This window comes from Leiobunum rupestre, chromosome 3, assembly GCF_980474605.1.
Source record: "Leiobunum rupestre chromosome 3, qqLeiRupe1.1.hap1, whole genome shotgun sequence".
NCBI classification, from domain to species: domain Eukaryota; kingdom Metazoa; phylum Arthropoda; class Arachnida; order Opiliones; family Sclerosomatidae; genus Leiobunum; species Leiobunum rupestre.
In genome coordinates, this window is record NC_143386.1 from 18,647,032 (window position 1) to 18,669,385 (window position 22,354).

Genomic DNA, 22,354 nt, shown 5'->3' on the forward strand with positions numbered 1-22,354 from the left:
TTAATATTCCACTTCAGTTCTAATTAAATAGCTCCTTTCTTTATCTCCATGTTTCTAAACTCTTCGCTTGTCATTAGAATACTGGAGAATCACAAAATTTTACAATTGTTCAAACGCTGGCTTAGTTATTCTTTTTCAACAACAACGGTTAATATCCAATTTAAGGGTTATTTCAAAGGCAATGTCTCTTTAGCGGTTGGTCGTAGAAAGATATTTTAGACACTTACTTTACTCACAATTGTCATTTGCCAGTTAAGAAAGGTAAAATACCTGTGTTTATTTAGCGGAAAGATAAAATCGCGATTATTCGGTAAGGGGCTGTTCACAAATTACGTAACGCGGTAGGGGGGGGGGAGGGTTTTTTTTTTGCAAGCGTTACGAATTGTTACGTGGGGGGGGGGAGGGAGGGTTCACTAAAATGTTACGTAACACATCTTATTTTTAATATCGTAGAATAAAATTTTCATCACTTTCAGAAACAGTCACAATTATTAAAAACATAAGCATTTTCTTTGGTTTACTCACGTTTAAAAGAATTTCATACCCATGGGTATAAAGTGTTGCATTAAAATACAGTTGTAATTTCAAATGTAAATTACAACCAAAAAATTTAGTACCTGATCTTATTGTACTTTATTACCAGCATATTAGTTGTTACGTACTATAATAATTTAAGGGGGGGGGTTTCGATATTTGTTACGTAATTTAAGAAGATGGGTCTTTCCATTTGTTACTCTTTGTTACGAGGGGGAGGGGAGGAGTCCAAAATGTGGTTTTTCTGCGTTACGTAATTTGTGAACAGCCCCTAAATCGGCGACGGCAATTACGAATTTCACCTATTTGCTATTGAAAATCTTATAGGTTCTCCATTTTCAAAATTTCTATTACCTAAATTTAAATAAAAACCTAATAACGGGACATTTGTTTAGTCTTTAAATTATAATCATTGCCGGGTGTAATAGTTCAATTTATTGAATGGTTGCAAGTGCGATTACGTTTAATTTTGGAATAATATTGATGTATTTTGTTAAGTTCTAAAGAAGATTCTTTAATTGTTCACCCTTAAGGTAATCTCGCTAGGAGACCGTGAACCAGCTAATTATTTATTCTTGTAATACCATGGTACCATTTTAATTTCGATTTCAATGTTGGCATTTATTTTTATTAGTGTCGCGTCTTTTGTTTTTAATTTCAATAAGTAAATCATTTTTTAAACATCAAAATACTTCTTCTTAACTAGTACTTAATACGCATATCATTAATTAGCGTTTTCAGAATTAGGTTAATTATTTTTGTCAACGAATGGAGAGCTGCTTGCATAAAGGACCAGGCGTAACCATCACTATCGTTACAAATTGACAATTTAATATTCGGATTTTACAAATTTGGAATTTTCTTTACGAAAAACGAAATATTTGTAATCCAAAAACGTATGTATCTGAGAGAGTGTAAAATCATCTTAAGTTTTCATTCTGTCGATGTTAATGTAATTTTTAAATTATATCGTTTTTCGGATACCGGTGGTCAGTATTGTGATCCAAGCTGTCCCGATATACAATATACAATACCAACAAGATTTAAATTAAAATTTGCTCGTCTCGTTACTTACACGGTTAAGGTTCTAAGAGGGCGACCATTTAAGTTCAAATTGTAAGCTGCCCTAAAAGGCTGTGTTTGAAATATGACAGAAATACACCCACCCAGAACAAAAATTAAAAGGCCGCACGCTCTCTGTAAATCTTTGAACAGGTTTAAAATGAATTAATTTATATCTTCTTTATTATATTAAACTAAAGGGCAAAGTAAAATAAAGGTGGACTTCGATAAATTTAACGGATTCGGAACCACGATAGATTTCGTCATTTTCATATTTTTGAAATGAAAGTATAAAATGCAGCTCGCCACGGGCCAAATTAAAACAATCGCAGGACTGTGATGGGCTATTAATGCATTCATATTTTTGGCAATTGCTAATGTAGCATTTATATCAAAAACCAGCGAAACGTACCGATGTGCTCGTCCTATTCCAGGATCCACACTTGATATGAAATGTTAATGTCATTGGATTTCAGCGTTTTGAAGTCAATACTGCATAATCAAAAAAACAATTTTTAGAGGAACAGGAACGCTCATAAAAATGCAGGTAAATTTAATTAGTTCCTCGAATGCTGCGTCAAATGTTAGAAATCCTTGAACGATTAACAAACCTCATTTGGACGTTTGAGGGTTCCTTGGGATGATTAGATTTCAGCCAAGCAAAGAATTGACTTGGCACGCATACATTTATAAGCTAAGATAGTACTATAAGTAAACGAATAATTTCAAATCTGTTGCCATGGAAATAACATTGTTGTGATCCTAAATTATTAAATGGACACACATATTGAGTTTTTACCTCTTCGAGGGGATTAGTCCTTAGGAGGGGTATTACAATCACCGTGTCTGTCCGTCTGGGCAGTATCGAACCAGGGTTAAATCACCTCGTTCGCATTTTTTGGGATTTCGTAAAACGTTTTCTAAAACGCTCTTATTTTCAAAACCACGTAACTCTTATTTTTGTGGGTTTGTGAATATTGTTATGCGGTAACGTGATTTTGGAAATACGGCAGCGCAATTAATCGATATCTATTCTGGTGTATTGTGTTGCGTCGTGTGGTGTCTCACATCACGTTTTGTGTGTACTGGGTAACTATTCTCCAAAAGCTCCTGGTTCTTCACTTTTGAGACGTTTCGAAAACTGAAGGTCACGGTAACCGTCTTAACGTACAAATGGCAGGTTTTCCACCAAATGTGTACCGTATACGTCGTATTGTCGTTTTGCGAGAGTATCGAGCGCGATTTGAACAAGAGCCCTACTGCATGACAGGTGAGCGTTCTACCACAGAACCATGTTACGCTTCACTGAATATTTTAAACTCAGCTTAAGCGGAAGAGTAGATTAATATAGACTAATATTTTTTACGTATGAAATTTTAAAGGTCAAATCTGGTTTTAGCGCGGTCAACAGTCATATTGAGATAAGAATGACAAAGGGGAGATCTCTGGAAGGTCTATAAAGTTTTAGGTCACTACTTTTCATGTGTAATGGGTCATTTGTGAAAACAGTTTCAAGTTGTATACAACGCGTTCTTATGCCTTTTTGTTTGGCACTATTCAGTTAAGTTTTCTTCTGTACGTTATAGGCCGGGAATTGTTAACGGATAAGGTGTTTTTGGTTTTTTTCTATTACAATTTTCGATACCTTTGGTATATGGATTGACTTTTTCTGGATTTCTTAGTATTTGAATAACCTTGTTGTTTGATTTGGTTATCATTATATATTTTTAATTGCTTATTTCTGCTGTTACAATTTTTATTACTGTGGTAATTTGGTTTGACTTTTTCTTGATTCCCAAGTAATTTTCTTAGCTTGTTGCTTGGTTATATTAGAAATATTGTTTATTTTTTTGTTTTATTAGTTTATCGAAAGTGTTGATAATGTGAAAGATGATTCATGTCCACGACTTTTTTATTTGTGTTGATTTTTAACGTCTTTGTTGGGTGGTCGTTTTGAGCCCACGTAGTTTTTATAAGTGCTTTCATCTATAGTTTTTGTTTTCCGTATATATGTGATTGTTTAAGATCGATAATACAATGGGTGGGTTTTTGTCTCTAAAAAAGTTGCAGTCACGAATAATTTTTACGGCCCGGCAAAAGGATGATACTAGGAATATGGTTTCGCAGTTTACAAAGGTGTTCAGTGGTCAACCAGAAACCGCGAAAGCGATCCAACACGAGATCGACACTGGCGATGCCAGGCCAATCGCAGTCAGGTTGCCACGGACATACAGTCCATGTTACAGCTTGGAAACATCAGACCACCAAGTAGCCCCTGGGCCTTACCAGTGGTATTGGTACCAAAGACAACAGGTGACGTGAGATTCTGTATGAACTTCAATATTATCAAGGTAACAAAAAAGGCAGTTATCCAATGGCTTACATAGTAGACCTTATAGACAGTATCGGGAATCCAGCCTACGTAACCACTTTGGACCTTCGAGCTGGTTATTGGCAAGTTCCCATGGAGAAGAGCAGTATTCCAAAGACCACTTTCTTCAATTATCTCAATCTAAATCCTAGAAAACGCAATGCCCAATAGCTAATTTTAATGTAACTGTTGTAATTAAATACAAAATTATTAGACAACAAATATAAATAATGAAATACTTATAATTACACCAGGCCGTTTCCAGCCCGCCCGCCGGAGCTGGAGAAGCATATCCGAGGAAATTCGCTTGTTTATTCATAGTTCCCGCTATTTATTGGTAACGTTTATTATATACCAAAAAGGATTTCGTTTTTGAACTTTAATTGTTGGGATTATAAAAATTGCACATAGTAGCCACGGAACAATTTTAGGGGTGTTTGTAAAATTTATAATATTTATTATAGCAAATAGTTTAAACTTAGCAAGTTTTAATGTACTATCTTTATCATTATTATTTCAAGTGCTCCGGATTAAAGTAATAACAGAAGTCTATAAGGAAACGAGAACTGGGTATATGGTTGTTCGGTGGGAGACGGCGACTGGACCATAGTAGGATGTGCCCCAATCATCAAGGGTTTTCAATGTACAGGTAGAAAGGGGGTCGGCACCGGAAGTCCCCGCTTCCTTCGGGGTCATTGACCTCCGCAGAGTGGCGCGCTGATTGGCGCGGGGACCACAAGGTTACTACGCGACGCGGATACTGCGCGCTGATTGGATGGCGCGAAATTGTTCAAAATGGCGCTGATTGGTTGGTGTTTTGGCGCGAAAAGGGGTCAGTACTCCTTTAAAGGAATTCCCAGGCTCGCTATACTCGGGCATTGTTAAGGCGGTGAGAGGTTTTGATTGATTACGAGCAGGTGTAGAAATAACTTAGCGGCGCAAATACCTTTAGTGACAATACCGAGAGAATCTCAAACACCGATTAATTATGTTATATTTATCGAATTATTACGTCGAAAATTCACGTGATTTGGCCGCCATCTTTAATGTTTCATATTCAAACGAGTTCTGTAGGGTGGCCATCTTTGTTATTTTTCGAAATTTACCATATTTACGTCAATTTTTTTAACGCTTTTTCAACAAGTTGTTCCTAACGGATTTCTATATCGTTACGTACCTAGATGACTTGGACTTGGTTATTATTATGACATATGCATCATATATTACCGTCACTTAACCTTTAAAAACGACGCGCGGGAAAGTTTGTGAAGTAATTAGGGAATGGATATTTCAAGTTTTTTTTAACATAGTCAATACGTTAATACCGGGGAAAAGATTGTATTACCTGTCATCCTTTGGGGTCATCTCGCGTAACATGTGTTAAAAAGGGGAATTACATATCAAGACATTACAAGAACTCGCGTTTCGGCGTGTGTAACAAGGCCGGTTCGCGCTCATGAAATTTAAATAAACGTTAATAATGCAGTAAAAAACTAAGCGTAACAAATTTAAGAAATACTTTGTCGTCAAAACTACTGTTGAAAACATTTGCTGTTATAATCTCCCGCGTATTGACTTAATAATAATGGTATTTTATAGCGTCATATGAAATAACGGGCGGAAATAACTTACTTACGAGTTTAAGGTGAATCCTACGAAGCAAGAATTACATTGGTATAATAACAAACAAAACATTTACTAATAAAATAATTATAAACTGAAAATGTTTTTGAAACCGCGATTTATAGTCGTCCTGTATTCATCCATATTATAAATATAACCATTAAAATAAAACTTAACATTTTTAAATACAAAAATAAATTAATTAAAATTTAAAAAACGCAGCCGATACATTTAAACGATCATACAAAATAGTAAGAAATCAATTTCATTACACGAAACATTTGTTTGATTTATAATACATTTTTAACTGTCTGCTACGTTTTACATTCTGTGATGGTAATATGTTTTTGTTTTAGTTCTTTAAGAATTAATCTAGTTTACATCTAAAAAAACCAACTTATACCGTCAATGTGTTGCTTATTTGAATTGATAATAAAACTTTTTTTTTAAAAACTTTATTTTTATTATAAAACTCAAAAATGAATAATACAATATGTTATAAAATAATTTTCAACTCTGAACCTAAAATTAAATATGTTTGTCAAATTGTTATCATTTTTTTAGCGTACCACGTCTCCAAAGAAATGTCCGTACACCATTAAAAATGTAAATCCCCGGCTCTTTGTTAAATATTGATATTGTTACGGCGATTGTAACGTCAGAGATACTAAAGTTTGAAAAATACAAGTTTAAAATGTTTTAACGTACCTTTTTAAAGGCCATGAAAAATCCACTTTTTGTTATTGAGTCAATTAAAATTAACTTAACTTGCTGGAATGTTTTAATAGCGCTCCTCTGATTACCGCGAACTATCTCTCTCTCCACGGCGTTAGCGCTCCTTTAAAGGAATGCTTTTCTCCGCGTTTATCTCCATTTTTAACGCTATGATTTATTTAGAACAGGTGTTGAGCAGAGAATCCCCCGTTGCTATGGTGACCTCGGCGCGACGTTTATTTGAGTATCAACAAACTTAGCAAATAACCTCGCATGGTTTAAATGTTCTCCACTTAAATATACGAAGTTTGAGAAAAAACTTTGGCCAATTTTGTGTTTATTTAGAATCAATTAACATATCATTAGATGTAATTATACTAACTGAAACTTTTCAAATTATGGAAAATAATGAGTTCAAAATAAATGGTTATAATTACTGTTTTACAAAAATGTGTTAAAACCGAAACGGTGGCATAGTTATTTCCGTAAAAAATGATTTAAGTTTAGTTGAGAATGTATTTACGATAGCCGAAGCAACTATGAAAAGTATCGATGTCAAATTACCTAATAATAAAATTTACAGGATTATAGGATGTTACCGAGTAACAGTGCTCTAGAATTTATTAGTGATATGAATTTCAAATTGTCTTATTATACGAATATTGAAAATGTAATTTGGGCTGCAGATATAAATATAGATCTTTTATTGCCACGCGAGAAAATAGTTACTGAGTACCTAAACGTACTACACGAAAATGGCTTTTTTCCATGTATAAATAATCCTATTCGAGTAACTTCCACTACTAAAACGAGTATTGACCACTTTTTCATTAAGCAAAACGTAAAAAATGAAGTGTTATCCACTACTCATATAGTTAATATTACAGACGACTACCCAATTTATATTAGTGTCCCTAACATACGCGAAACAAATAAACTGAATAATTCAACAGAAGTTATCGAAATTGATTATGAAATTTTAACCAAAAATATCGGAAAAGAAACGTGGAACTCAGTTTTTGAAGAAAACGACCCTAATGAAGCCTCGAAACTATTTAAAACAATTAAAAAAACATATTGATCTAACGTCATATTTCTTTCTCTCATAAAAAAAAATAAAACCTTGGATAACAAATTCAATAATTGTATCGATAAGGAAAAGAGATGCATTAGCTAAGCGTATTAAAAAAGAACCATTTAACGTTGCATTAAAAAATTATTATAAAATTGCCCTTCTTAGTAACATTTCTAAAATATTTGAAAAAGTTATAAAAAATCAGTTAATTAACTTCCCGGAGAGCTCAAAATATTTATCGAAAAATCAATACGGTTTTAGAAAAGGTCTATTTTTGAGCTAACAGAAATGTTATATAAAACTTTTGATCAAAATGTAAAATCTATTGGCGTGTTTTTGGACTTAAAAAAGACATTCGATACTGTCTCCCACCCTATATTAATACAGAAATTAGAAAAATCTGGTATACGTGGAATTGTATTAGATTGGTTTAGAAGTTATTTACTCGAGAGATATACAATAGTTAAAATAAATAATACCATAAGTAACTCACTAGTAATGAAATTTGGTATACCTCAAGGTTCATATATTGGCCCGATATTGTTTTTAATATACACAAATAATTTATGTAACATCGAATTTGATGAGAAACTCGTATCGTTTGCGGATGATACTGCAGAAGCAGTTGGGCAGAAGTTTTTTCCAAGACACAAAGAGCTCTAAATATAGTTTATATGAAACTTAAGGAAAATTTATTAACACTCAACATAAATAAAACTAATTACATTTGTTTCTCCTCGAGAACGACTATAGATTTGTTACATTAATTAAAAATTCACGAAAATAATAATTGTAAAAACTGCACTGGAAAATGTTTAAAGTTAGAAAGAGTAAATAAATAAAATATCTGGGGGTAATAATAGACAGTAATCTAAAGTGGAATGTACATGTGACCTATATCACTAATAAAATTCGACTATGTATAAATTCCGTGAAATTAAAAACTTTCTAGAAATACCGTGGTTAAAAACAGTATATTACGCCCTAATTCAATCAATTATATCATACGGAATAATCGGCTGGGGTGGTACTTATGATAATACAATCGTACCATTAGAAATATTACAAAGAAAAATTCTACGCATATGTACGAAATTATTATTACCCAAATCAATTACTATATGATGAATTTAAAGTTTTTCTGCTAAAGAAATTTTATTATACCCTTTCAAACACAAACAACTTATTGACTTGACTAAAACTTACGACAACAGATATGTAGAAGTAGCCAAGATCCTATAAAACGATCGGTCAAAAACATGCTCGCTATCTAGGCCCAAAAATATATAAGGCAAAAAGTTTTGATAAAGTGTAACAAAAGATGATAAATTTGACTATTGAATAAACGGGCTGTATTCAATTGATTGCTATTCCAACATTTTTAAATTTTCATGGTTACCTTCTCTGGATTTATTTAAGAAAATAAGATGTTAAATGGTTGCAGATTGTTAAAATGTTAAGGTGTTGGTTGCACGAAAAATCTTTAGCGATAAAAACGAATGAATGCCCTGGACGTTCTCTTTAAAAAAAAATGTCATTGTCGAAACAAATTTCAAGTCTAAGTGTACTAGTAAGTGTCACACTTATTTGTTATTTCAGGTCATACGTTGTAAGCATCGCGTATTACTCCGATAAGGTGTAAAGTTAATCTAACAATGCCTCACGTACATATATCGGTTACGTATACATTAAACTATTATAACGGAAATGTAATGTTTTACCCTTTGGGGATTTTCATGTACACTGTTTGAAAATGTATTAAAAAACATTTATTAGTTTTTGAATAAATCTTGGGGTTTTTTCATGTCATTACATTTATTAGTTTGAATAAATCTTGGTAATATTTTAAACAATTTTATATCCCTATTACAAATTGCATATCAAATAATTGTTATTAATTTTGTTTATTTTCATGTAATAACATTTTCTTGCCATTACACATCACATGGGATAATATTTTTTCACAGAAATCAACACCTAAAAATGTGTTATTAATGATTGTAGAAGTGATATCGGAATAACTTAATTTCCTAAATGCAGCTAATAATTTAAGTTCCACTCGTTCATCCTACGTTAACATTAAACAATCGTGTTGGATTTGGGATGGATGATCAATTTCGCAACCGTTACACTTTTTTCGTATATAACCCTCTGAGAAGGTGTACGACTACCACATTATTGCAATTGCAGTAACGTTACCTAAACTATTTTAATAGCACAATGATAAGTAAATCTAAAAGACACGTATCAAACGTCAGTCCAACATTTCGACATGTGACTTTCATTAGATCTGAAAGACTCAAAGGTCGACACATTCCGGGTAAAAAAGCCACAAAGAACCTTCAAAGAAAATGATTAAAACTCCAGACGCGAACTATAAAATCTATTTGCGACTTCACGAACGGTGGTGCAACACAACTAAAAATGCGAGTATGGTTAAGCTAATATAAATTAAATGTGTTTATATCTTGGTGTTTGTTTTCAGGGAAGGGATGAAAGTTTTCCTAGTTTCGCCGATAAAGGCGGTCGCTGTTACCCCCGATTGCTCGATACGTCTCGGGCGGGTTGACGGTGATTCTGGTATTACACTATCGGAATTTGAACTTAAACAAGTGTGGATGGATCGAGAGCGAATTACAACATTTTTCGAAAGCGAATCCACACCACCGTCCTCGTGGTTTTTAGAGGGGTCGAATACAAGGAAAATTGACTTAAGTATTTATCAAGGTCGAAGAATATTGAACATCCGAGAAATGGTACGTGGGGTGGGGGTGAATTACGGAACGTTTTTCCCCGCCAAGGTTGGGTTCGACCATCTCCGTTTATACATGGAAAGCATTTGTCAACAAGTACGATGAGGTTATAGCGTGCCTCAATGAGGTTAAACGTGTTTACGGTGAAATAAAACTTGCCGCAATTAGTCAAATTGAGGGTTATATACGAAAAAAGTGTAACGGTTGCGAAATTGATCATCCATCCCAAATCCAACACGATTGTTTAATGTTAACGTAGGATGAACGAGTGGAACTTAATTTCCTAAATGCAGCTAATAATTTAAGTTATTCCGATATCACTTCTACAATCATTAATAACACATTTTTAGGTGTTGATTTCTGTGAAAAAATATTATCCCATGTGATGTGTAATGGCAAAAAAATTTTATTACATGAAAATAAACAAAATTAATAACAATTATTTGATATGCAATTTGTAATAGGGATATAAAATTGTTTAAAATATTACCAAGATTTATTCAAACTAATAAATGTAATGACATGAAAAAACCCCAAGATTTATTCAAAAACTAATAAATGTTTTTTAATACATTTTCAAACAGTGTACATGAAAATCCCCAAAGGGTAAAACATTACATTTCCGTTATAATAGTTTAATGTATACGTAACCGATATATGTACGTGAGGCATTGTTAGATTAACTTTACACCTTATCGGAGTAATACGCGATGCTTACAACGTATGACCTGAAATAACAAATAAGTGTGACACTTACTAGTACACTTAGACTTGAAATTTGTTTCGACAATGACATTTTTTTTTTAAAGAGAACGTCCAGGGCATTCATTCGTTTTTATCGCTAAACATTTTTCGTGCAACCAACACCTTAACATTTTAACAATCTGCAACCATTTAACATCTTATTTTCTTAAATAAATCCAGAGAAGGAAACCATGAAAATTTAAAAATGTTGGAATAGCAATCAATTGAATACAGCCCGTTTATTCAATAGTCAAATTTATCATCTTTTGTTACACTTTATCAAAACTTTTTGCCTTATATATTTTAGGGCCTAGATAGCGAGCATGTTTTTGACCGATCGTTTTATAGGATCTTGGCTACTTCTACATATCTGTTGTCGTAAGTTTTGGTCAAGTCAATAAGTTGTTTGTGTTTGAAAGGGTATAATAAAATTTCTTTAGCAGAAAAACTTTAAATTCATCATATAGTAATTGATTTGGGTAATAATAATTTCGTACATATGCGTAGAATTTTTCTTTGTAATATTTCTAATGGTACGATTGTATTATCATAAGTACCACCCCAGCCGATTATTCCGTATGATATAATTGATTGAATTAGGGCGTAATATACTGTTTTTAACCACGGTATTTCTAGAAAGTTTTTAATTTCACGGAATTTATACATAGTCGAATTTTATTAGTGATATAGGTCACATGTACATTCCACTTTAGATTACTGTCTATTATTACCCCCAGATATTTTAAATTATTTACTCTTTCTAACTTTAAACATTTTCCAGTGCAGTTTTTACAATTATTATTTTCGTGAATTTTTAATTAATGTAACAAATCTATAGTCGTTCTCGAGGAGAAACAAATGTAATTAGTTTTATTTATGTTGAGTGTTAATAAATTTTCCTTAAGTTTCATATAAACTATATTTAGAGCTCTTTGTGTCTTGGAAAAAACTTCTGCCCAACTGCTTCTGCAGTATCATCCGCAAACGATACGAGTTTCTCATCAAATTCGATGTTACATAAATTATTTGTGTATATTAAAAACAATATCGGGCCAATAATTGAACCTTGAGGTATACCAAATTTCATTACTAGTGAGTTACTTATGGTATTATTTATTTTAACTATTGTATATCTCTCGAGTAAATAACTTCTAAACCAATCTAATACAATTCCACGTATACCAGATTTTTCTAATTTCTGTATTAATATAGGGTGGGAGACAGTATCGAATGTCTTTTTTAAGTCCAAAAACACGCCAATAGATTTTACATTTTGATCAAAAGTTTTATATAACATTTCTGTTAGCTCAAAAATAGACCTTTTCTAAAACCGTATTGATTTTTCGATAAATATTTTGAGCTCTCCAGGAAGTTAATTAACTGATTTTTTATAACTTTTTCAAATATTTTAGAAATGTTACTAAGAAGGGCAATTTTATAATAATTTTTTAATGCAACGTTAAATGGTTCTTTTTTAATACGCTTAGCTAATGCATCTCTTTTCCTTATCGATACAATTATTGAATTTGTTATCCAAGGTTTTATTTTTTTTATGAGAGAAATAAATATGACGTTAGATCAATATGTTTTTTTAATTGTTTTAAATAGTTTCGAGGCTTCATTAGGGACGATTTCTTCAAAAACTGAGTTCCACGTTTCTTTTCCGATATTTTTGGTTAAAATTTCATAATCAATTTCGATAACTTCTGTTGAATTATTCAGTTTATTTGTTTCGCGTATGTTAGGGACACTAATATAAATTGGGTAGTCGTCTGTAATATTAACTATATGAGTAGTGGATAACACTTCTTTTTTTACGTTTTGCTTAATGAAAAAGTGGTCAATACTCGTTTTAGTAGTGGAAGTTACTCGAGTAGGATTATTTATACATGGAAAAAAGCCGTTTTCGTGTAGTACGTTTAGGTACTCAGTAACTATTTTCTCGCGTGGCAATAAAAGATCTATATTTATATCTGCAGCCCAAATTACATTTTCAATATTCGTATAATAAGACAATTTGAGATTCATATCACTAATAAATTCTAGAGCACTGTTACTCGGTAACATCCTATAATCCTGTAAATTTTATTATTAGGTAATTTGACGTCGATACTTTTCATAGTTGCTTCGGCTATCGTAAATACATTCTCAACTAAACTTAAATCATTTTTTACGGAAATAAATATGCCACCGTTTCGGTTTGAACACATTTTTGTAAAACAGTAATTATAACCATTTATTTTGAACTCATTATTTTCCATAATTTGAAAAGTTTCAGTTAGTATAATTACATCTAATGATATGTTAATTGATTCTAAATAAACACAAAATTGGCCAAAGTTTTTTCTCAAACTTCGTATATTTAAGTGGAGAACATTTAAACCATGCGAGGTTATTTGCTAAGTTTGTTGATACTCAAATAAACGTCGCGCCGAGGTCACCATAGCAACGGGGGATTCTCTGCTCAACACCTGTTCTAAATAAATCACAGCGTTAAAAATGGAGATAAACGCGGAGAAAAGCATTCCTTTAAAGGAGGGCTAACGCCGTGGAGAGAGAGATAGTTCGCGGTAATCAGAGGAGCGCTATTAAAACATTCCAGAAAGTTAAGTTAATTTTAATTGACTCAATAACAAAAAGTGGATTTTTCATGGCCTTTAAAAAGGTACGTTAAAACATTTTAAACTTGTATTTTTCAAACTTTAGTATCTCTGACGTTACAATCGCCGTAACAATATCAATATTTAACAAAGAGCCGGGGATTTACATTTTTAATGGTGTACGGACATTTCTTTGGAGACGTGGTACGCTAAAAAAATGATAACAATTTGACAAACATATTTAATTTTAGGTTCAGAGTTGAAAATTATTTTATAACATATTGTATTATTCATTTTTGAGTTTTATAATAAAAATAAAGTTTTTTAAAAAAAGTTTTATTATCAATTCAAATAAGCAACACATTGACGGTATAAGTTGGTTTTTGTAGATGTAAACTAGATTAATTCTTAAAGAACTAAAACCCAAACATATTACCATCACAGAATGTAAAACGTAGCAGACAGTTAAAAATGTATTATAAATCAAACAAATGTTTCGTGTAATGAAATTGATTTCTTACTATTTTGTATGATCGTTTAAATGTATCGGCTGCGTTTTTTAAATTTTAATTAATTTACTTTTGTATTTAAAAATGTTAAGTTTTATTTTAATGGTTATATTTATAATATGGATGAATACAGGACGACTATAAATCGCGGTTTCAAAAACATTTTCAGTTTATAATTATTTTATTAGTAAATGTTTTGTTTGTTATTATACCAATGTAATTCTTGCTTCGTAGGATTCACCTTAAACTCGTAAGTAAGTTATTTCCGCCCGTTATTTCATATGACGCTATAAAATACCATTATTATTAAGTCAATACGCGGGAGATTATAACAGCAAATGTTTTCAACCGTAGTTTTGACGAAAAAGTATTTCTTAAATTTGTTAGGCTTAGCTTTTTACTGCATTATTAACGTTTATTGAAATTTCATGAGCGCGAACCGGCCTTGTTACACACGCCGAAACGCGAGTTCTTGTAATGTCTTGATATGTAATTCCCCTTTTTAACACATGTTTACGCGAGATGACCCCAAAGGATGACAGGTAATACAATCTTTTCCCCGGTATTAACGTATTGACTATGTTAAAAAAAACTTGAAATATCCATTCCCTAATTACTTCACAAACTTTCCCGCGCGTCGTTTTTAAAGGTTAAGTGACGGTAATATATGATGCATATGTCATAATAATAACCAAGTCCAAGTCATCTAGGTACGTAACGATATAGAAATCCGTTAAGAACAACTTGTTGAAAAAGCGTTAAAAAAATTGACGTAAATATGGTAAATTTCGAAAAATAACAAAGATGGCCACCCTACAGAACTCGTTTGAATATGAAACATTAAAGATGGCGGCCAAATCACGTGAATTTTCGACGTAATAATTCGATAAATATAACATAATTAATCGGTGTTTGAGATTCTCTCGGTATTGTCACTAAAGGTATTTGCGCCGCTAAGTTATTTCTACACCTGCTCGTAATCAATCAAAACCTGTCACCGCCTTAACAATGCCCGAGTATAGCGAGCCTGGGAATTCCTTTAAAGGAGTACTGACTCCTTTTCGCGCCAAAACACCAACCAATCAGCGCCATTTTGAACAATTTCGCGCCAGCCAATCAGCGCGCAGTATCCGCGTCGCGTAGTTACCACGTGGTCCCCGCGCCAATCAGCGCGCCACTCTGCAGAGGTCAATGCCCCGAGGAAAATGTCGACCCCCCGCGCCACCTGCCGGAAGGGGGAAGGGGGAAGGAAGCGGGGACTTCCGGTGCCGACCCCCTTTCTACCTGTAAATTGAAAACCCTTAATGATTGGGGCACATCCTACTGACCATTAAAAAATTATACCGCAGATGAATACAAGAGGGACGATGTATTTTCGACGAGATATCACGTCGATGGCACTCGCGCTCCGTGACCATTGGATATTCGAAATTTTTAAATCATGACACCCTTTTCCACCGTCTTACGGCCAAACGCTTCATATACTTACTTCATGTTTCCATATAGACTTCTGGTGATAACAAAAGTCTTTGACTTTCTTATTTTTGAAAACTTACAAGTATAGTTATCATTTTATTAATTTGATCCCTTTAAACTGTTACAATAAAAGAAGAAAATGATAATTTTGGCGTCGAGAATTTTGACTAAACGCAATAAATTAATTTGTGACATTGCTATATAACCGAAGTTGTCGGTCCACTGAATCCTAACCTATCCAATAATATTTTTTAATGAAAACTTGGACACGTGGGGTGGCGGAGTGGTTAACACTTTCGCCTCGCAGCAAGAGGAGCCGGGTTCGTTCCCAGCTTGTGGCACTGGGTGAAAACTCGGACCAACTCCTTGTGCGTTGAGTTAGCAAGTTCTTTCCCTACTGGTTTAAGGGGTTTTCGACCGAGCTCTTCGGTTTCCCCTTCCACAAAAAATTGTTCAGGTTAACGGTAATAGTTAGTGTAGGGAGCTGTTGGCTCGCGTGGCATGAAGGGCTTGCAACCACCCTCCTACGCATTGTAACCCGGCCACCCGAATTAATGGCTTTAAAAGTCGCATGATGACTTAGGCCTAAGGTGGTGCATAGCGTATTAGTCTAGCTGTTTATTATTATTAAAGGCTATCAATGGCGATATATGTACAGTCTGTTAAATAAGTCTTTGCCTGTTGGAATTTTGGCACTTTATTTTTTATTTCTCAAAACGTATTACTGATAGAAAGATTAAACCAATTTTATTCTAAATATTTTTCGATCCTCTTTCAGATATGACCATCAGTTCGGTCGAGAAATATAACACTTATCCGGAATTGACGAATATCATTTTGGACAACTTTTAAAATAAAAGAGTTGCGCCACTGAAAATGATAATAATGGATTCGGGATTGTCGATTTATTTTTACGAAGTGTTAAATGTAGGTCTCTAAGACCAATAGGTGACGAGTTATTGGCTTTCAAACTTAAGGAAGGGAATCGGTTTTGTATTAAAGGCAAAATCGACCTTTTCATCATACACACCTAAATTTCACAGCATTTCAAATTATATATTGAGGGATACGTAAAGCGAAAGAAAATTAATAAACTATTATGGGAAAGGCAAAATAGAAAGACTCGGGTTTTTTTCCCTCTCGTGGATCAGCGCGACAGCTAATTGGTAAACCATTTGCGCAGTGATTTATAGCATTTAGACCAGAAATATCAATTTATTTTATTCCCTCCACTTGTGTAAAATGTATCAAAGTAAAACTTTACATTTTTTATAATAAATCGAACAGTGGCTGCGAATAAAATCCAGAACTGAACAGAGAAACGAAATAAACGATCATTTATCGTCTAGAGAGCTTTGCATGACGATACAAACCTGATCTGTCTTTCTTAAGCAGACATTGAAGCTGTTTATTTTTCGATCCGTTGATTTTTGGGTTGAATTTCGAGTCGCTCAAAAGCGAAGCGTGGAAAACGCCTTTTATTGACACGGTCCGTGCGTACGATTTCTAGTTGCTTGAAAAAAATGCGCACACGATTTTTTGTTTTAATATAGAGTAATGGCACTCCGTAGCTTTGGCCATGGTCGCCATTTTGGTCTCGATTTTTTTATCTATAGGGAAAAGCATGGGTGACGTGCCGTGACGTCACGCAGCCATTACTCTACTCGTCGTATTTAATAGATTTAAAATTAAAACTTTTATTTACTATAATTCTAACGTTAGGATGACTAATTTCACTTTCTATACAGAGACATCATCAGGTCATCATAACTACAACAACGTTGAAAATTTCTATTGCTTTAAAGTTAATTGTCTGACCGAACCTTCAACACTGATAGCTACGACTTGAACACGCAACTTACCGTCCTTGGTAAATAATTTTCGTAAAATACCTTTTACTTGGGCCCGTATACCGGCGAGACAAACTTTATAACATTTTATCAGTTAAGCCCAGCACCGTAACCAGGATTTGATTTCAGGGTGGGCACGCAATGGAAAAAAATAAAAAATAATAAAAAATTGTACATACAACCATACGGTCCAGGGTGGGCACGGCCCAACCGCCCCCCCTCCTGGTTACGACCCTGGTTAAGCCTAATATAGCACCGACCTATCGGAAACCAGATATATCAGCTTAGGCGGTAGTCTCGAGTGTTTTAGTCACTACGAGACTCTTTAGTTATAAAATATATTGATTGTGCAATAACTATGAAAATCAGTTTTGTGATAAATATCTTTAATTGTCATTACTTATTGTTATTATGTTACTTATGTTTATATGCTTTCGCCAAAGACGCCAGATATGGAACGCGCGGTATTTTATTTGTGAAGTTTTTGTTGACCTATTTTTATTTCAATATTATCATGTTAATTTTATATTAATCATGGAGTTTTAAATTAAGCACTAGTTAGTTGGATATAGAACAAATTTAATTACAATTGTTTTAAGCAACTTTAGAGAAATTAATAAGGGATAACGTCTCCCCTTACTCTCAAACAAGCTCGTAACCTTCGTCGAAACGAGTTCGTTAACCCCACAAATATTGTTGTTTTAAAAAAATTATTACTAACGTGTTAATAATTTTTAAAAACATTAAGACCGTTCTGTCGAACGTTCTCGAAATTCGACTTTGAGTATAAAAAAGAGATGTTGGGAACAAGTTAACACCAGTTAATTTAGTTTTTCCCACTAACCAACATGCCACTAATCAGCGAAGAACAACGCTTACAGATCATTAACTTGCGTCAAGGAGGAGCGACTTGGAATTATAGTCGGCAGAGCCAACTGCTTCAAATTGTACACGAAATATAGTCGGCAATGTAATTTGGGACATCATACAAATTTTGATACATAACACTTAATTTACTATTGTTTTAACTATCCAGTTTTAGTTGGCTAAATAGGTTTCACGGGTTGAACGGAATGCCACCCCATCTATGAAACATAGAATTTTAACATTGTTTTAATTATATGCAATATATTATTTTAAATAACTAAATTATTTTTCGTATTAATTATATTAAATTGGTATTAATTTTTAATTACAAAATATTTTAAGGCATTTTTGACCGCCACGCCACCTACAGTGACGCTTAAACATTAAGTATGTAGCTTAATCAATGCATTTGTCATTGTCTGTTTGGGCGCCTTTGGAGTTAGTCTTAGTTTCTTGATGTGTTCTCATATTTATTAGTTCTGGTAAATTTGTAAACCTTAGGCCTATTTGATTATATGAGTTTCATGTAGTAGTGACTATCTTAATTTAAACATTAGAAGGGAAGAAAGTGAGTTTTTGTTTTTACTACTGTATTATACACGTGTTAATTAACTAAGGCTTAGTGTTGGAGGGTAGTAGACAAGGTAGAAGGGAGGCTTACAAGGGTAATTATGATCTCAGCTCTAGACAAAAGAAGAGAAAAACATCTGATTTTATAAGTAAAGTGCTAGGGCATCCTGATATTTTGGGGAAAAGTACAAATGAACCTCAAGCTGGACCTAGTCAATTCCATGAAAAGTAAAGGGAGGATATAGAATGTCGTAGTGGGGCAAATAGGGATCAAATCGAAGGGGTTAGTGATAATAATAGTGGTTTGTATGAAGAAAATGTTAACGCTGGGGATGGAGCGAGGATTAACGCTGGGGAGGGAGAAAGGGATGGCATTATGATTAGTGATAGCGATGAGAACCCAGTCAGGGACCAATATATCCCGACTAGCAGTGATAGTGATTGGGCAAACTCTAGTGATGATGATACCGAGTCGGAAATAGACAGTGATCACAAAAATGTCCTTTTTTAGAGTTAAGAGACTGGGCTATATCTCATAAAGATACACACACTATGCAAAATGATTTGCTCTCCATTATAAGAACCAAGGGTCATAATTTACCTAAAGATTCTAGGACTCTGTTTTAAGACTCATCGACAAGCAAATGTTGTTAATCTAGGTAGTAGGGAATACTGGCATGTAGGGTTTCAAAATGGAAATGACCACCCCGATTATATAGAGGAATTATCATTTTCAATTAATATTGATGGTCTGCCAATATTTAAAAGTTCCAGCAAATCATTTTGGCCAATTTTAGCGGGAGTATTTTGTTTCAATAAGGGTTTGTTATTTAATGCTTTTATTGTGGTGATTCAAAACCAGATGACTTAAAACAATTTTTAACACCCACTATTCTAGATTTAGATGAGAATGGTTTCATTTATGGTAATAAGAATTTTTCCTGCATTTTAGATACCCCTGCGCGTGCACAGATAAAAAAACCAAGGGTCATACAGGGTTTTTCTGTTGTGATAACTTGATAAGTGTAATGGAAAAGGGATATGGCATAATAACTGGACTTTGTTTCTCGAAGTACTTCTTCGCACCAACGAGGGTAAAGAGGATTAAAAAAACACAGGAGCAGGAAGTCTTGAATCCAGATAATTAAACACTTGACCTTCATAGTGAACTGATCTCATTTTTGTTAAAAATGTTTATTTAAATATAAAATCTTTATTTAGTTAATTTAATTGTGATAACAAGTTTAAAATACTAAAAGAAGTTAAGAAACCTTTATTATTTGATCTCATAGTTAAAAGTAAGTTTTAGTTATTTCAAGTAAAATTCTAAAATTACCGTGATAAAATTCATTATAAGTATGTTTAAAAAGTTAATCTTTCTTTTTCATTGTTAAATTTAAATATTTCAAGGAAAATTTTAATTTTACCGTGATAGAATTCATTATAAGTGTGTTAAAATTTTTGTGTTACTCCTCTAAAGGTTAAACTGTGTTATTTTATCTGATAGAGAAATTTTAATAATAACAATAAATTGTTAGGTATAAACGAAAAAAATAAAATGTGATAAAAGGTTTATAAGAATAAGCTAGTTAAGAAACCATGTTTTTTCTCTCATGTATAATACATTTTTAAGTGAACTTGTTCATAAAACTAATAAAATTCCTATTTTAAGTACAAAGAATTTGGTACAAAACGCAATAAAGTATATTTTTAAGAAAAATTATTTAATTATTTCAAAAGGGGGGTTTTAAGGGGGAAACGTAAAATTGCCTAGAATGGAAACGCTAGAACAAAAAGGGTCGGTCAATAGTACTATTATTTTTGACATCGCTATACGATTAGATGTCGGTTGGGCACCATTTATAACGTTGGCAAATAGCACACAATATACAGTCGGCCGACTGAAATCCGGGTAGGACATTTCAACTGTTATTCTTGGAAAGCCCCGACCACGAAAAGCAGTTGACGGTACGACTGTTATTCGTCGCGGTGCGACTCTTTAAAAACGACGTCGGCCCGACTGTTTTGTGCTACTGGGGCTATTGGTCTTAGAGACCTAGATTTAACACTTCGTAAATATAAATCGACCATCCCGAATCCATTATTATCATTTTCAGTGGCGTAACTCTTTTATTTTAAAAGTTGTCTAAATTGATATTCGTCAATTCCGGGTAAGTGTAATATTTCCCGACCGAACTGATGGTCGTGTCTGAAAGAGGATCGAAAATATTAAGAATAAAATTGGTTACATCTTTCTATCTGTAATACGTTTTGAGAAATTCAAAGTAAAGTGCCAAAATTCCAACAGGCAAAGACTTATTTAACAGAGTATACACTCGAACGAGATATCATTGACTCTTCTAGTTATAACCGTTGTTGAGGTATGCGCGACACGGCGCCATCGGCATCGGCTACACTGTACGTGAGATTAATACACACAAATCCTTAGAATTGTGTGTAAAAAGGGGGACGAAACCAGCCCGTTTCCACTCGCGAAAAATGGGCTACAGACTCAAGGTGGTTGCTTGATTATTCATGGTTCCCGCTTTTTATTGGTAACGTGTAATTTATTCCAAAACGTTATTCGTTTTTGAACATTAATTGTTAGGATTATAAAAGGCTACACATATTAGCCGCGAAAACATTTTCAGGGGTGTTTGTAAAATTGAATAATATTTATTACTGAAAAAAGTTTGAACTTAGTTTCAATTCTATTAAAAAAATTTATTAATAAATTATTTTGTTTTCAATGTATAATCTTTCTATCATTATTATTTCAGGTACTTTGAATTACATAAGTCTATGTATTTGTACCCCGATGCTCCGCCTTAAGCACTACAGCGGCCTACGAGACTAATCAGGCCTGGACAAAACTGCGCTTCGCAAAAAAACGTTCGGCCAGTGAGACAACAATCGTGACTGCCTCACATATAGCAAAAAAACGCCCTCATCGTGGCCCAACAAATGGCGAAACCATGAGCTGCCCGAAACCCACCCTCACACAGCTGACGACTAGAGTGACTTATTCTTCCACTGCAAACTAACCTCCCCAGTAGGGTATAGAATGTTGAGTATGGAACACCTCTGAGGTTCCAGTGAACCCGCGCTCCGAGCCCAACGACCCAGAACGCCGAGTATTGAGCCCCCCAAAGGTTCCAGTGACCCTATCAACCCACCAGATCGGGACAGTGGGAATACTTTGAATTACAGGTGTCAGATTTATAGCCCGGTGTACCGGTAAGATTCCAACCACACCACCGGAGGTCTATCGTCAGAATGCCCTACGTCAGCGTCCACAAGCCCGGACAGGTGACAAAACCAGCAAGGGTAGCAGAACCCTACTACTGATGGTCGTACCCTCGACGCAAGCTGCTCAACCAAGCAGAAGGTGCAGCAATGGTTCTACCAGCCAAACACTTCGCACACAGCAGTAGGAATAAGAGCGGATGCTCTGGCAACTGCGGCCGACACCCTACCTAGGAAGGTAGAGAGCCAATCCCATATGACCTTGAATTTTCAATGCCGGGAAGCGGTACAACTGGAATATGAAACGCAGAACGCTCTTATGGACGATATTTCATTGATTGAACTTCACGGTTCGGTGAA